At 33.9% G+C, this 16,654-nt stretch overlaps 1 long non-coding RNA gene across 2 annotated transcripts in view; it reads left to right on the top strand.

The window, feature by feature from the left end:
- The first annotated feature begins 11,806 nt into the window (after nucleotides 1–11,806).
- LOC122006200 overlaps nucleotides 11,807–16,654 on the top strand; it is a 29,937-nt gene continuing 25,089 nt past the window's right edge. Inside the window, exons 1-3 of one of the 2 annotated variants that reach the window (XR_006118652.1) lie at nucleotides 11,807–12,324; nucleotides 12,947–13,044; nucleotides 13,124–14,550. This is a non-coding gene — a long non-coding RNA (uncharacterized LOC122006200). Of the gene's footprint in view, nucleotides 12,325–12,946; nucleotides 14,551–16,654 lie in introns of those variants that run through there. The other variant, XR_006118651.1, reaches the window with a different exon arrangement.

Here is a 16,654-nt window from a genome sequence, read left to right as displayed (position 1 = left end):
TTAGCTGGACGTCCTCGTACCATTTCCAAATAGCAGAGAACACATATATAACTAGGCTATCATGTTATAGTTAACTACTGGTAACGTGTTAAATACTATCACTGTAAACATGAATTAATTAACTACCAACATGAGAGCAAACATGAAAGCACATATAACTGATATGAAAGCTGAAAACAAAACTGAGTGAGAGATGTTCTTACTTGGAAGCTGTAGGCACAATGCTGATGTGTGTGTAGGAAGTATGGATCACTGCTCTGATACCACTCTGTAACGACCCGCCTTCTACTGACTAAGCTGTAAGGTCGATCGTCACATTATGCTGTGCTAAACCATTCCTTGACCATTACTAACACTAGATGCGGAAGCTGTACTAATTAAAACTTTTGCTAATTAGAATCATCTCTCGATTCTACATGTGCTAAGGGGTGTAATCTAAGCTATTCATGACATTATTACCTCCCCTTATGGTCAAAGAACTTATCCAAGGGTTTCTAGCTAATATCAGGCCTTCCAATCGATCCACGGATCGATTGGACTGATCGAATCGATCTAGAGATCGATTCAGAGGCCTACTGTATCCGGGACATGAGTTGGATCGATCCAGTGATCGATCCAGCACGCTACTGTGCTCGGGACGATATTCTGGATCGATTGGCTGATCGATCCAGGCTGACCAATCGATCCAGTAATTGATTCCCGAACCTTCTGTTCGCGACAGAAATCGCTGGATCGATCGGATAATCGATCCAGAGACCTACTGTTCGCGGAGCAAGTCGCCCGATCGATCAGCTGATCGATTGGGACCCCCCAATCGATCCACCGATCGATTGGGGTGTCTGATTTCACACTGAAGCTCTGATTTTCAACACTGATTCGTGCCAAAAATCGCATACAAAAGTTCTAGATACATGAAAAACACTCTAGCATGTAAATACTAAGATTCTAAACATGATAAACTAAACAAGACATAGTTTACTAAGCTGTAACACCTAGTAACAAGACTAAGTCATAAAACTAGGCATGTTAAGTACTAAAACTGAAATAAAAGCGTATAGATCCCAAGGATCTTTATTCCAAATCCCTTGCACACACACATCATCGTAGCATCGCCCTCCAGCCTCCGCTAATCCACTTTTCTTTTACCGGTATCTGCAGTATAAGAAAAGTAGCATCTGTAAGCTAAGAAACTTAGTAAGAAATCATCTACCTCACAAAAACATGCAACGATGCGATTATGTTTTTAAAACATGCTGTTTGAAAACTGAACTGAGCATGACAACATGGCATGGCATATAAAAGCATAAACTGGAACTGAAACATGTATAGCATATAAATTGAACATGCTTTAAACTGAACATGGCATACTTATAAACTGAGTATGAAACTGAACTAGTCATGCATATATCTAAATATGTACATGAACTCAAATCATGTAAACTGAACCTGAACTGAACTGAAAGTTAAATTAGTGTTCTCATCACTAGTTTCAAATTTGAAAACTATACATATAATAGATGAAAATACTAAACATGCTGTTGGGGCCCTGGCAACTGTACTTACTGTGCGCGCATCCCTACGAGACCCGAGATTGCAAGTTCCGAATCCAGCAGGGTTACTAGGTTATCTGAACCTAGGGACGACTGTGGGAGTCCAGCCCATGGATATCTGATCCAAGAACAGTGCCAACTGAATAAAAGTAAAATACTGAATACTGTTTTATTTTACTTTGCTGTTCTAGGTTATCTGAACCTAGAGGCTACTGTGGGAGCCCACCCAATGGATATCTGATCCATATAGTTGTAATAACTGATAATAACCTGATTAAAATGTTTTTAATACATTTTACATGCTGTTAGGACGCCTACTGGTGCATCCTTCTGAACTGGGCATTCTACCGAATGCTTGGTGTGCACTAAAAGCACACCCTAAAACTGAAAACTGTAAAACTACTGAACTAACGCCAAAAATAACAAGCGAGAGCAATTATACTGCAGGTGAGGGGTTTCTTACCTCAATCGCAAGGTTTTCTTACGATTCTATCCGCTAGGTTTTCCGGAAAACTGCTCCGTTCGACGAACCGCTTACGTCCTCGCGTTCCTCTCGCGGAGAAGAACTTCCCTGTGTTGAAATCGTTGCCGGATGGTAACCTTGGGACCCTAGGAAGAAAGTCCTAGCCTTTCCTTGATGTGGCGCCGAGAGAAGGAGGAAGAAAAGGAGGGGGCGGCGTGAATGGTCTCGGTGAAGAGGGATTTGCCGAACCAAAATAAAATAACTCAACTCCATCTTAAGTTTATTATTTATATTAAGTGGTTTAATGAACCCAACTCTAATATAAATATATTTGGTTCTCCTTTCTTTCAGCACCGCCCTGCTGGGTTCACCGGTTACTAAACTTATCCGTACACCATAGGTCTCGGGTTCGATTCCCGACTAAGCTATTTTAATTATTCCAATTATTTTTGCCACTTCCGCTACTCGGAAAATTCCGGAAAAATATCTAAAAATTCCACAAAAATCATAGAATAATTCTAAAATAAATTCAGGAATTTTTCGGGCTTTACACTGTAAGTTCATATTGAAGTTGTTATGGCAAGCGGTGTAAGGTTTTTGTATAAGCATTTGTCTTTGATCAAGATGATTAAATAGGTGGTTGAGTTGATGAAAAGGAATATGGTGTTTGTCTTTGCCTTTGAAAAAGTTTGATGTTATATATATATATAGTAGGATCATTATTGCTAAGAGCAAGAGAGTTTGTACCATATTAAAATATTTGCTATTGTTGTTCCTTAATTAATTTTGTTGTTGTTGCATTTCATGTCTAAAAATTTTCAAAAAAAATATATTTTAGCCCTAACTTTATTACTAGTCTTTGAATACTAGTAAGTATAAAAGAATTTTAATTTTGTGTTAATTATTTGCTAATCACTAGTGGCATAGCCATATGGGGATGAGGGTGACACCGCCCCTCTAATATTTTCTTTAAAAAAATAATACTATATATTTGGAAGCTCTCATCACTGTTGATCAATTCATCATCATTTGTTATCGAAAACTAAAATTGATTACATATTTACAAAGCTCGTGATCGAAGATATTGATGGGTATCACTTCTCTGATAAAAATATCACAACTTGGAATATTAAGTATTAAATTTTAAAAATAAAATATATAATAGTAAATGAATGAATTAAATTGTAGAACACGAAGTGAAGATGTTAAATTTAAATTAAATTGGGTTCGAACTAAATCCAACGGATATGCGCCGAAATAAATATTATGTTAGTTCAAGCCGAAATTGATTTAGAGTTGATTTGATCAAGTTATGGTCAAATTAAGTTTAAGATTTAAAGAGATTTGATCGATTTAAGACAAATTAGGATCTTTTTGAAATGCCTTATATTTTTTTCTCTCTTTTCTCCCTATGCACTCTACAGCTTGTCAGGCCGTATGCCACCCCTTTGCCCATTTCTCTCTTCTATTTTTCTCTTCCTCTTATTCTCTATTTCCCTTTTTCCTTCTCTTCTCCTACTGTAGTAAATCTGTAATTTTTTCATCTCCTCTTATTAAGCATAAGATCTCTCCTTTCTCTTCTTTGACAAGTAAGAAATGAAGCATCAGCTATTGTCCTCTTCAAGCAACAAGCGTATACCTCAACCCTCGCATTTTCCTCCTCTTATCATGTTTTTAGGATATTTTTGTCACCTAGGGGTGGAACTAGAAAAAATTTTCCTGGGGGCTAAATTGCACAGATAAATTTTTTTTGTGTGGCTAACTAAATATATTTAATAATTAAGGTTTTACATCAATAATGGTAAAAATGATAAAAATACCTGAATTATAAAGCTACTTTTGGTTGACACTAATGAAGCATTAGTCCTTGGATGTGGACCTACTGCGATGAGTCAGTACATGAGGAGACAATTGGATTTTACAAGACTGCATTTGTTGAAAATGCTGCAATATTTGCTCATTTTTAATTGTAGAAAAAATATTCTTTTTAATATGTATAACTAGATTGTCATTCATCCATTTGTCTCTCATTCTATTACGTAAATCGATCTTCACAGTCTTCATTGTAGAAAAAACTCTTTTAATAGAAGCAGTTGCAACTAGTAAAACTAATGTTAACTCTATCATACGATAAACCAATGGAAAAACTAAATATTTTTCAATTTCAACCAATTTCTAAGCAAGAATTCCCAAGTCATCAATTGAAGAAAATTGATGATCATCCCGTAAATTATAAAAGTAACTCATAAATTGTTGTTCTAAAAATAAATAATTAGTACCAAAGAAGTCCTCGGGATAAAAATCAACAAGACGGATGAGTTTACGAACATAATATTGAGAGAAAAAATTTCTTAGATAAAGACATGCTATGTAACCAAGAAATTCCATACTAACTACTGAAAAATGATTATTAATCTCATATATAATTAAATCAACAACCTCATTAAAATTTATAACCATGATAAAATTAATAATCAATGAAATCTCCTTAACAAACAAAAAAATATTTTTAGAAATAATACCTGATAAAAAAATCTCCCCACGATAATGATGAAAATTGGTGATGAGTTATCCTCTACATCTGCCATGACCAAGAGTTAGCATATTGTCCTCCATATCAAGTATTGGGCTCATATTCAATTCAAATAATGTGTTAACTTGTTCCAAAATTATCTGTCGTCCACCTTCCCTGAAATCTTGTAGTCGGCATTTCACCGTTCTAATCAAGGACATGGCTTGAGCAATATTTTGATTCCCTTGGTGTAGGGAAAGTGACAACTCATTTGTAATTCCTAATATATACTTCATCAAATGCAACACAAAACAAATTGATAACTCTCCATCATCTCAATTAAACCCACGATAGCACCTTTATTCACAGAATAAGAGGTGTCATCATGTACATTTCCTAACACTTCTATCACTGAAGACAACATAGAATATAGACGAAGTAATGTTAAATAGTGTGATCCCCAACAAGTATCCTCAAGTCTTTCTAAACTAGTTTCTTGATTATTTTTTTTCTTTTTGACTAGTGATTTCTCCACTTTCGAATTCTACAATTATCTTATCATGTTGAATCTGTCTAAGTTGATCTCTCCTCTTACAAGATGCTCCAGATATATTCACAATTATGGTGACATATCCAAAAAATTCACTCACAGTAAAGTTGTCATTGGTAACAGTAACAAGAACGAATTGGAGCCGGTAAGAGAAACAGTGAACATACATTGCAATGAATTTTCTTGTAGTATTAGAGATTTCAACCCATTGAACTCACCATGCATATTTGAAGTTCCATCATATCCTTGGCCTCTCAATATAGATAATGATAAACCTTGTTGCATAAATAAAGAATCAATAGCCCTTTTCAAAGAATGAGAACTAGTGTTAGGCATACGCACAACTGTAAGAAATGGTTCAATCACACCTCCTTCTTTATTCACATACCCCAAAACAACTCTCATATGCTCATTCACTGAATTTTCTCGAGCCTCATCAACCATCGAAGAAAATAATTTATCTCCAATATCATTGATTCTAGTAAGTGTGATCTCTAAGACACAAGTACGTGTTAAATCTTTTGAAATTTTGAGGAAGTCAATTGATTATTTGCAGGAGTATTTTGTTTTATAACTTTGGAAACCTATTCATTTTGGTGACTATACAATTCAAGCAACTCAAGAAAATTGCCTCTATTTGAAGAATTAGTTGACTTATTATGTCTTAGAAAAGGCAACCCTTGCTTTAACAGAAAGCGTGCCACATCCAACATTGCTGTTAAATGAGTGCGATAATCAATTTCTATACTGCAACCATGCAGTCATAAAATATTTCTCACACTATGCTTTTAATCTTGAAAAGACTCCAATTGTATTCTAGCTTCATTGTGATAACTATTCATAGTCCCCATAATTAAGTCTTTCTAATGGCCTTTTCCAATTATGGTATCTATCTTTTATAAAGACATTATCTATATTTTCTTTATTTAATGATTTGAAAAGATAACACCAAAAATAAAATACTGCATCTTTTGATATGCTATAATCTAATCATGTATATTTTCTATACCAAGTTTCTTGAAAACTCCTTTCTTTACCAAAAGTTATTTTTGGATACACATGACCATTGGTTGACAAGATCTTCGTAGCGCGTACTCTCTTCGAGCTTGATCTTGAATAGCAATATCAAATTCTTCAATTAGTTTTCATAATCCCGGATCACTAATAATAACATCCAAATTTAATTCTACACGGGATTGATTTTCCACTTGTTCAATAATATTAGGCTCATTAGAGGAGTCAAAACTATGAATTCATTTAAAAAATAAATTTAATGTAAATTTAATCTAAATTCACACACAATTTCTCTAATTTCTCTAATTCAAATTCTAAAATTCCTATTTTTAATTTAAATTAAAAAAAATAATTCTAATAAATAATAATCATAAACCTAAAATCCTTACTATTTAAACACCCAAATTAATTTAATAAACTAGAAATGTAATTATGTAAATTTACAAAAAAAATAAATAAAATAATAAAGAATTTTAAACACAAATCTAACCATATCCAAATGGCGCCTATGGAGGTGTTGGAGTTTACTGTCATATGTCGCCACCACAACCTTCACCTGGAGGCTAGAGATAGAGGTTGAAGGTTTGGGGTGGTTAGGGTTTCAGCCTTTAAGAAGAAAATACGAGGAAGAAGAAGGAGATTTGGGAAAAAGGAGAGGAATGGGTCATTTGGCTAGAGGGACCCACGATAAGTAAAGGATTTTTTTTTTCATTTGATTGACTTGGGCCACTTGCCTCATTTTGGTTGACCGATTGATTTTTTAAATTTTGTTCAAGTAAAATTAAACAAAATAGAACCGTGCAAAATAAAAGACAAAAAAAAAGCAACCTTCTTCTCCGGCAGCCTTACTATCAGACAATAAGTTGTGCACCTGTGCTTGTGCAGACCACTACTACCTGCTAGCATCTATAGGGGGCTACACAAAAGTAGCTCCTGTAATTTTTACTAATGAATAGCAGGCAGTGGCCAAGTTGGGGAGGATTGAGGCCTCCCTCAGCCTCCTCGGTGTATCCGCCACTGTTGGCACCATAAGAATAGTCTTATTTTTCCTTGCCTTGCTTTCTTTGTGCCATTGTCGATCTCATCAAAACTACTTGAGGTTGCTAATGAAGAAGATAAAATTCTTTTCTTTTGTTTTTTCCTCCCTATCGTATCTTCACTATTTTTCTCAAAAGCAACGGTCTTCCAAGAGGAGTAACTTATTCTTTTCTTCTTTCATATTTCATTAATTGAAGAACGGTTGTAAAGTATAAACTTTATTTTATTAAATTGCTAGTTAGAATGGTTATTTAGATCTAAAAAAAAATCGTATATGAAGGAATGTTAAATATTACGAAGAAACGAGATCACAAATGATTTTTTAACATTTTTTTGAGTCATAGATAAGATTTGGGGATAGATGGATTATTGTTCAACTAAAATCAAAAGGTAAGGTCAAAATTTTTGAATTTAAGTTCGTTTTTAGCTTCTTAAATTTAAAATTTAGGCTTTTGGATGGTGAAAATCAATCTACACTAATATTTAAAATTTTCAAAAATCTTGACTATCCAGTACAAATCACACTTCCTCTAGCTGAACAACTTCAATCCTACATACTATCTTTTAGCCGCCCATTGAAGTTTTGTCATCTGATTGCTGCATTTGCATGAAGTTTCTTGGGGTGGATCCAGGAAAATCGTATTTCAATTATCAAAAATAAATATAGTAATTGATATGAATGTACGAAATAATCACACTTTTTATTTAGGCATATATTTAATTTTCAACTGAAAGATATTATAAGTGTTTAGACCAAAAGAATTAAAATATTTCCATAATAATTCTTTTCATGTATTTTTAATATGGGATTTTGTTTGTAATCATTGCAACCCAATAATCTCCCCTCTCAAACGAAGGACCTCCTTACCCTTCAATCCAACCAACTTACTAGGTCTTCTTTGTTTAGCAACAACTAGGATTTCTTTGCCTGGTGTCTGATCATCTTGATCCAGACATGGGAGCACCCGCTTCCTTCATTAGAGATCAATATTTCACTCACATGCCTCGATTGGACCATGATTCTTGTGTACAGCCGATGGCTAGCCCTTCTAGCAGTCCAGACTCTGATACTAATTGTTCGGACAAAAAGAATTAAGATATCTCCACAATGATATAATATTATTTACTTTGAGTCTAAGTTCTCATAATTTTGTTTTTAGGTTATATTCAAAAGGTCTCATACTAATAGAGATATTTTTTCCTTTTCATATGCTTTCAATGTGAGATTTTTTTTTTGCAACCATTGCAATCCAACAATAAAAACCACATCTCAACTTACTATAATAAAATATCATTAAAATAAATCTATCATTTAAAACAAGTTACACAACAATAGGAGCAACATGTAAAATTCAAAAGTAAAGTTATAATTTAAAATATCTTACACAAAAATAGGAGCAACATGTACAATTTCAAAATTTTCAATTCTGTTCTGTAGCAATAAAACCTGAAAAATATAAAAATAATACTTTAATCATTATAATATAATTAGTAAAATACAAAATAGATATAAAAATCATTATTTATCAATTTAATTTTTATCCATTTTAAGTCGTACTTGACATTTTTTTCATAATTTGAAATTCATCAATAATTGATTTAGCACTGAAAGTTTGAGCAATCTCTTTTTTAGTGTAAATCAATAAAAAATCATTTTCAATTTTATTCCACAATCACATATTGACAATCTTTTTAGATGAAAATGCACATTCTGTGTGTGCGGTAAAAACTCAAAGAATAAAAAATAAGTCAAATCAATTGATCCATGTGATATTAATTCTCTTTCTTTTTTGTGTTAAAAAATAATTGATACAATTATGAAAGTGTTGACACATTTTGAAAATACTAATTACGTCGAATATTAATCTCAAAAAGCTCAAACTGATATTTTATAGGCAGCTTTTATTGACATATAAAATCATCAGATAAAACTTTTCAATAAGTTTGTAAATGTAATTGATATTGAATAATTTGTATCCATCTCTTGGATTCAAAGCTGAGTTTAGTCGGAGCAGTTCTATTGTATTTTCATCAAATCGATAGTCATCTATTGTAATATTGGATCTATAGTGCTAGTGAATATATCAATTCGATAATGATGCTCTAAGATAACATTTTATTCACTCAGTCGCCTTTTACCTGATCGATGAAGAGCTTGCATATCTGGTACATCTATCTCATGTTTATCACAAAAACTCTTCGCCTTATCAAATAGTTCATCCCATCAATTCTCTCTAAATTTCTGAATAATTTCTTTTGTATTACGAACTGCATCCATAACATTTATAATATCTTGAGACTTATATTATATAATTTGACAAAGATTGTTGACCATTTCTAATAGCTCAAGAACAAAATACAATATAAACACAAATTCAAATGATAGCATTACATCATAAGCTACATCAGTTGTTTCTTTACTAAATAAACTATTTTTTTCATTGATGATATCACTTAAAACATATAGAATGAGATCAAATAAATTAAGAGAACTATGAAGTGTCCTCAAGTGAGAACTCCATCGTGAATCTCCTAAATATTGTAATGCCCCAATTTGATTTTTTTTTCCCCTCTTCTAGATTCAAGTTCATTAGTAGATATCAATTCTACAATTTGAGTAACAAGTGCAATTCACAATTGATCATGGTGTTTGGAAGAAGAATTCACAAAATTCACTATAATAGACAAGTGTGAAAAGAAATGTTACATAGGAATAACACTTTAGGTTGTTGCTACCAATGCCAATGTAGACGATGTGGAAAACAATGAACATAATATGCATATGAGCATTCATTCAAAAAGAGAGCTTACAAACCATTCTATTCTCCTCGCATAGTACTAGTATATCGTAACCTTCTCCTTAAATATTTAATATGAGAAGATTATTATGCGATAGAATACCAAATTTTTTTTTTTCAAAATAGATGATTTTGTATCTTCCACATGAACAATGTCAAAAAATTGTTTATAATAAAGCCCTCTATCAACAAATCTTAAAACAATAGTCATTTGCTCCCTTTTTAAAATCATCTCAAGGTTCATCCATTATAAGACAATACTTGGCATTACCAATTTCTTTTGTGATTGACCTTTGAATTCTACTCACATAGAATGATAAAATCTCCTTCTGAATTTGAGGAGAAATATAAAAACTATTTTGAGGTGCATTTTCCAAAACAACATATCTCACATCATCGTTATAAGATGTTATGTGTTTTATGATTTCTAAAAAATTCTCACGATTATGTGAGTTCTGGGATGCATCGTGAACTCTAAAAGCTAAACCTTGAAAAGCATATACCTTTGCAGCATCAATTGAAATTTTAAGTCGTATATGATTTTTTACAACTAACTCCAAAGATTGTTTGTAGGACTGTAAACGAGCAAAGCCGAGCTAAGCTTTGCGGTGTTCAAACTTTTTTGATAAGTTAACCGAGTTAAGCCAAGCCAAGCCTAAAACAAACCAAGCATAAAATGAACCAAGCCATTGAAATAATTGTTCATGTTTGGCTTAGTTTCTTTTTTATGAGCTTTAGCTTGGTTCAAGCTTGGTTAGTTTAGATATTGATAGCTCTCAATTCAACCTAATTTGATTATTTTAAAATTTTACATTTTAAGCTTATATGGTTGGTTATTGAGTTTGATAATACAAACTTATTTATTCATGGATGACCAGATGCTTTGCGGTTGAAAGTCTAACATAAAGTTGACACAAGATAGAAAGTTCGAGTGGGTCATGGAGGATCGGACATTTGATGATGATGGAAGTATTAGTATGTCAAGGTTGATTGAATGTCAGGTAATGATGAAGTCAAAGTAGGTCACACAGTTAATCGGATGCTAGGCAACGGAAAGTCTAGACATGTCAAGGTTGACCAAATATTGAGCAAAGAAAGTCTTAATAGGTTGAGATCAATCGAATGCCAGACATGATGAGAATTCAACTTGGTAAGATTGAAACAAGAGTATTAGTTTATTGATAGACATATCAATCGACTAATGAATGCAAAAACCACTAAACTTCAAAAATTAAAGTTGCTACAATAATTTTTGGAGTTGCTACACTAATTAGGTTTGCCTACATTACTAGAGTTGTTATAGTAGTTAGAGTTTGGTACAAACCCTAAAACTTCGAAAAAGAGGGTTGCTATAGTGATTTCGGTGGTTGCTACACTAACTTTAAGATTTTTTTGTAATATCAAGTTTAGAGTTTGTTGCTACAATACTTTTTCTATAGTACCGATTGATTTATGAGTTCCAACAATCGATTGATGACATTGTATTAGCGAACAAACACTTCAACAAATATGATTTTCTACGGTGCATCATCAACGGCGCACAGTTAATGCGTGCTATGAATAATAGTTTTTAAGATGCACCCAATAAAGTGCATTATGAATAATATTATATTTATACAAATGATGACATATAAAAAAAGTATAATATTAATAATCTTTTCTACAACGTATAAAATGTATTGTTAAAATTTAATATTAATAGTTTACAAAGCACATTATTAATATTATTATACTTATTATATAAATGACGACCAGCAAAAATACAATTGTGAATAATTATTATTAAAATATTAACAGTGTGTAAAATACACGCGGTTAATAATCTTTAAAATTTTAAAAAAAATTAAGTACAAATCCTACCCAACCCCCTAATTATTTTTATCGAACCCTTCTCTGCCAAAACCCTCCGCGACCTAAACTCCTCATCAACCAAAACCATCCATGAAAATGTACCCACCTCCTCCAAACCACGAAAAACATCTTACGCCAAAACTCTCATCCGCGTCGCCCGCATCTAGCCTCCTCTGCGTCGCCCGCACCTAGCCTCCTCCGCCACTCATCTGAGTTGCCTGCGACTAGCTTACTCAGCCACTCCTCCGCATCGTCCGTGACCTCGCCTCCTCTGCCACTCCTCCATGTCGCCCGCGATCTAGCTTCCTCCGCCACTCCTCCGCCCACTCATCATCATCATCCGGTTCTTCAATTGTTAGTGGATCTCAAATATATGGTAAGATTTAAGATCCGCGTCTTTGGAGATTCCATGGGTTGCAAGTTAGGTACCAAAATATCTCTTTTGGTGGAAGGTGTTGTCGAGATAGGTACGGTGGAATTAGTCGATCTTCAACTGTCTTCTTACCTTGTAGAAACTGCATTCGTTGGAAAACCATACTTTCAGAATGGTACATTTTTGTAACTTATATTTTTTTTGTTAATAGAATGTTGATTGAAATTCTTTTTTTTTTTAAGGTTTAGATTTAAAACCGTCTCCTCAATTCCAATTTGGATCAGAAGATACCTTCTTTAGGATAACAGAATTTTCTATATTTCTATATTTTATTTGATATAGTTTTTAATATACCTAGAAATACATGATTTTTAACAATTAAAAAGTCACTAAAATTTTGATGTGTGTGCGTGTGGTGTATGCTCTTTTGTGAGTGCGTGTTGTGAGTAGCCAATCATCTTTAAAAAGATCAAATGACACATTTTCTTGTATCTTTCTCAAACTGTTAAGGAGTCTTTTATTTTTGTTTCTTGTCATCGCATTATTTTACCTTTTTAGAGCACAAATGAGAAATTAAAATGTGCAAGCTTCTGCACTCTATGATTGACAGTAGGATTTTTTTTTTTTTTAATCTAGAAGATTCCAGGTTGACCTGTCCATTGAGTAGGGAGTATAGGGATGATGGTCAGTGATCTCCTATCTATCTCTGACTAGTTTGATCGCCAGGAAATTGAAAGAGTTTCTTTATAGCAATTTTGTGGGTAGGGTTTTGACATTTTTATTCATGATTTTTGCAGGTGTACCTTCGCTTGTTGCCTTGCCTTCTAAGTGTACAAATACTCATTGCATTGAAAAGTTTGTAAAGGATGATGGATCTTTTATATAACTTGTGTTGGTTGGAAACTCTTCCTATATTATTTACTTACAATTTCATTGTACGTATCCTGATGAATTCTCAGTTGATTCAATTTTAGATTGGATGACAACCAATATTCTTGGTCTACCTCGCATTCTTTATTATTCAAAGGAGACTCTGGTAATACATGTGCTCTGGGTAATTTAAATAGCATGGTAAATGTTTTTTGTGAGGTCTTGGTTTAAGTTTATTAGGTGAACTTTAGCATCGATGTAGTTGCCACATGCTATTACTAACTAGGCTAGGCTTGTGGTCTAGCTGTGGGCATGGGTCTCAAGTTTTTGAGAGCTATATACATTAATTGTTTATCCTAGGTGTTTATGCAAACTCTTTAGCTGTTTTTACTGTCATATGGGGTGGTGTTATATAACTTATTTTTTAAACTTTTGTTCTTGACAATATAATGTGGTGCTCTCTGTTACCTATCATTTTCAGGCCAAGTTCATTGCAACAAGTGGTCGCTATAAAATACTGGCTGCAAACTAATAGAATTGTGAGGACAACTACTTAAAATGTTATGTCTAATATATTTTTAATGTTTCTTTAAACCCTTAGACAAGCTAATGGGTTGATTTATGTTTCGGAAAAATAAAGTATTAGGGTAGTGAACTAATGATGTATATTCTATTAATAGTGGGCATTTTCTCTAATGGTTGCAAATTAAAGAATTCTGATTACTCCCTGCTCCTAAACTTTCATCTTCCCTCCTTATTAGTTTTGGAATACCAGCAAAAATGGGTGCCTCCTCCACCTCCCTCTTCTCTTCTTTTCTTCTTCTGATTCTTCCACTCTTTTTATCCCTCTCTCATCCTATCTTCGTGTCTTCCGCCTTTCCCATCTGCTTCTACTGCTATAATCATTGCCTCATTCAGAGAGAGGGGTTGGTTATGGATTCTCACTTTATTGGCTCAATCAGATATTCAGGAAACTGATCCATAGTTCAACAATCATAATACGAGCCTAAACAGTCCTAAATATTAAACTGTGACAGTCTCCTACAAATTAGTAAATGCTATCTGGGATGGTGAACCACCAGGTAAAAATCATTCAGAACAAAAAGCTGTTAAACTTTATAGTAATTTTTTGTTCTATTACTGAGGCACTAATAAATAATCGTTCTTTTGTTTCTAATCAAATGTTAGTTGATGCCCCAACATCTTCCGGAGGGTGATCCTTCAAAGAAAATAATTGTTCGAATAACTGGAGATAAAAGACAAATTGAATCTGCTAAAGATATGATCAAGGACGTAATGAATCAGGTCAGTCCTACAGCACTATATCCTTTTTTTTTGTTTTGATAAATTAGCCTACTTATAAGTCAATTGCATTGCTACCAGTATTTTATTGGCTTCATTTTCCAAGTCTGGTGTTATTACTTTCATCTATTATTCCTCCGTTCCAATATTATATTTGCATTTGACTTCAAAAATTGTAAATGCCGAGTGCCTGAGGTTGTGGCATGATTTCTTCCTCTATAACACGTGACATGCGACATGCTTATTTTTTAATTTTGAGAAGAATATTATATATATATATATATATATATATATATATATATATATATATATATATATAGCGTGCGGCCGCGTGTTACAAATGTTCTTAACCATAACACATGACCATACAAAATTGATGTGTTAGGACTTTTAATAACTTTGAGTTATGCAAAATATACATAATATATATATACTATTAACCGCAGCGTGTGACCGCGGGTTACAAATGTTCTTAACTATAACACGTGACTGTGCAACGTTGATGTGTTAAGACTTTTAACAACTTTAAATTATATAATATGTAATGCTTGCTACGGATAGAATAATTACACATCGCTGAAAGTCAATTTTGTTGGTGTGAGAACACTCCTGAATCGATTACCTAATTCAACTGGAGACAAGCAATCGATTGGTAAGATAAAAAAAAAGTCATTTTAAAAGTTTAAATGGTCGGATTCAATGTCAATCGATTGATGAAGTTAATCAATCAATTGTTAGGCAAAAATTAATCCGAACAACAACCTTTAAAGAGGATTTTGAGAAAGATTCTTGGTGCCGATTCTTAGAATTTATGAGACGAAGTGTTGTTGCATTTTTAGATCGAGGTATTTTCAAACAACAAGAAATAATCCAAAATAAGTTTCTAATTGTAAAGTCATTTTTGAATTCATTTGACTTTGTATTCATTTTCTTATTATGTTCTTGTAAGAACATATTGTAAGAGATTTCTCCATCGCTGCTGGAAGGTATCCGAAAATGAGAAGTTTATAATGGAAGGAGATCACTAGGAGTAGACATTGGATTAATTGGCTAAAAGGCGGTTAATAAATAAATTCCAGAATTATCTATGTGGTGTTGGTATTAATTCAAGTTTTTATTACAAATTCAAACGATGAGCAAAGATCAAGACGAGAAGTGTTCGAACCTATTCGAACATCTTATCATAGTCAACTGTATTGAAATTACAACTACAAGAATTTAAAAAAACTAGAGATGGAAATTTTGATTTAAGGTTTCCGGCTTCTCTCTTCAATCGCCTCTTCTAGCTATCGGACTTCTCTGCTTCAGAGTTCAAAAATCTTCTCACAGTCTCTCTTTTTAATTATTTTTTGTTCTCAACTTTTATTGTTTTTTAATTTTATTTGAAGGCAGAAAAGTTATTAAACACTTGCATTAAAAAATTGAGAGGGTGGCAGCTAACACCATCCCGCTCCATCTTTGCTCACTAGAACGGGTCAAAAATGATGAGGATCGAATCTCTCGCCTCGCCCACTTGCTTGACCACATCTCTCCCTTCGAGTCTGAATTTGGTAGAGCTCCACCCAAGCGGGGTTCTTGTCTGCACATCAACACCAATAAGTAAAGGCTGCATAGCCGACATGACCCCTTGAGCACTCATGAAACATCCCTAATCTTTCCTCAAGAGATTTTTTTTTTGTTTTCAAAGGGCAATCCTCTCAACATATACTATAAAATAATCATAGTAACAATCCCTTCAGAATGAACCATTTTGTCTAAAGTAAATGATAGCATCTCAAACACAAAGAACATTGATCCCGTCCAGAAGATGAGTCGGATGAAGGCTGGCTGAGTTGTACCCGCGGTTGACGGAAAGTCGTTACGAAGCCTGGTCGATCTGGCACCCGCTGGAAGGGTTCCCGCGAGCGGATGACAGGGGGGTGATGATGAGGATGATGACGCGAGGGCCCTGCGCACACTCAGACAAGCCCCCTCTGCGTTAGAGACCAAGAACTAGGGAAAAAGTCTCCGGGTCAGGTTCTCCGATACTCAAGTCAGGTACTTTTTCCCCAGAAGCACAGTGAAAGGACGAAAAATAAAAGACGAGAATGAAATGACGAGTGAGCATACCCACGTAGAGACAAAGCCTCCCTTTTTATATGGTAGTAGATGCTTCTAGAGTCTGACGAGTGTTAGGGAATGTCGGGTGTCAGACTTTGTCTGGCGGTGAATGACATGTGGCACCTTTCTATAGGTCTGAGAAGGGATCCGGAGGCAACGAGCCACAGACCGTTAGCATATTCCCTAACATGTGGTAATTATTCTCTGACGGGTTGTTACGATTCTCTGGCTCG

Source organism: Zingiber officinale, chromosome 7B (assembly GCF_018446385.1).
Source record: "Zingiber officinale cultivar Zhangliang chromosome 7B, Zo_v1.1, whole genome shotgun sequence".
NCBI classification, from domain to species: domain Eukaryota; kingdom Viridiplantae; phylum Streptophyta; class Magnoliopsida; order Zingiberales; family Zingiberaceae; genus Zingiber; species Zingiber officinale.
The sequence above is the reverse complement of the archived record's forward strand: the minus strand, read 5'-3'. Positions and strand labels throughout refer to the sequence as shown.